Source organism: Sinocyclocheilus anshuiensis, unplaced genomic scaffold (genome assembly GCF_001515605.1).
Source record: "Sinocyclocheilus anshuiensis isolate Anshui unplaced genomic scaffold, SAMN03320099.WGS_v1.1 scaffold720, whole genome shotgun sequence".
Taxonomy (NCBI): domain Eukaryota; kingdom Metazoa; phylum Chordata; class Actinopteri; order Cypriniformes; family Cyprinidae; genus Sinocyclocheilus; species Sinocyclocheilus anshuiensis.
The window spans coordinates 1-1,341 of NW_015555738.1; positions in this window are offsets into that span (position 1 = coordinate 1).

The following is a 1,341-nucleotide window of genomic DNA, read 5'->3' on the forward strand; positions in this document are numbered from 1 at the left end:
CATTAATGTTCTGTACAGGGCACACAAAATCCAAACCTTATGGTTATCAGACAAACATTTTCTTTATTTGGAAAAAAGGCCAATAATTATTAATAAATTAAAAAAGAAACACCAGGTTTGCTGTACTTGTAGGGCCGCACAATTTGGCCAAATATTTTGTTTTTAATATATCAATAAAACTAATAATGATTATTGTTATTATTTCTAAATAAAAACATTACACAAAATAAGGAATATTATTTTTGTAATAACACTATTTCACTATAATATACAAAACTGAGTATTTAAGAATAAACATAATAATAAATATATCTGCAAGAAAAATAAAAAAAATTACACTTCTTTACCCTGGAGAAAAACGTAAGAATTTGCAAATGTTTACCTCAAAGTTCGTAATTATTTTTGCAGTTTTTACTCAAATTAGGGTTTTGTGAGCAATAATGACTACTCAATTAATGTAATTTCTTTTTCATTCATACTCGTCGCCGGAGGGCGCCCTCGCGCAGAAACTCCACAAGTGAGACTCACGGATGATGTTCCAGGAAATTCAGCTTTCGCTGTAGATGTAGTAGCTGAATAACATGCAGATAGACGTTTTACTGATGAAACGTGAAGAAAATAAACAATGACTGTGACAACATATGGTTTTATCTGTGCTCTTCAAGCCATCTCGGGTATTTTTACAAGAATAAAGTTTAAAATGCAATGCTAATGCGAAAACATATGGTTTTATCTGTGCTCTTCAAGCCATCTCGGATATTTTTTATAAGAATAAAGTTTAAAATGCAATGCTAATTGATATAGTCTTTATCACTGTACAGAATGATATAACTTGCCATGATTTCTGCCTCATTCTTTTTAATGAAACCATGTCAGATTGCGATAATAAGTTATTTCAAAGACTCGATTGATGTTGTGAAGTGAATTTGGACTAAAACATATCATTATACTTTTGTTGGAAAACAGGTTTGTAATCTTTCCTTGTGTTTTCATGGAAAACCAATTAGCAAGATAGGCTAACATACAAAGCCAGTTAGCCTTACTTAACAATCAAATTATTTCTGCATATTAATGTATTGTATTACCAGGTGGACTCTGATTGGACGGTGGAGAGGTACTCATGTTTATGTAATGATCTGTTTAAATGAAGATATCTCCAAATACATTCTCACTAGTTCTTTATGAGGTTGAAGATATCTCCAAATGAACGGCATCACAGTATGGTAAGGGGTGTAACATTTTAGTCACATGCTTGAGGTATTCGGCCAATCACGATGCACTGGATAGCTGGCCAATCAGAGCACACCTCGCTTTTCAGACCGATGAGCTTTGTAAAAATCG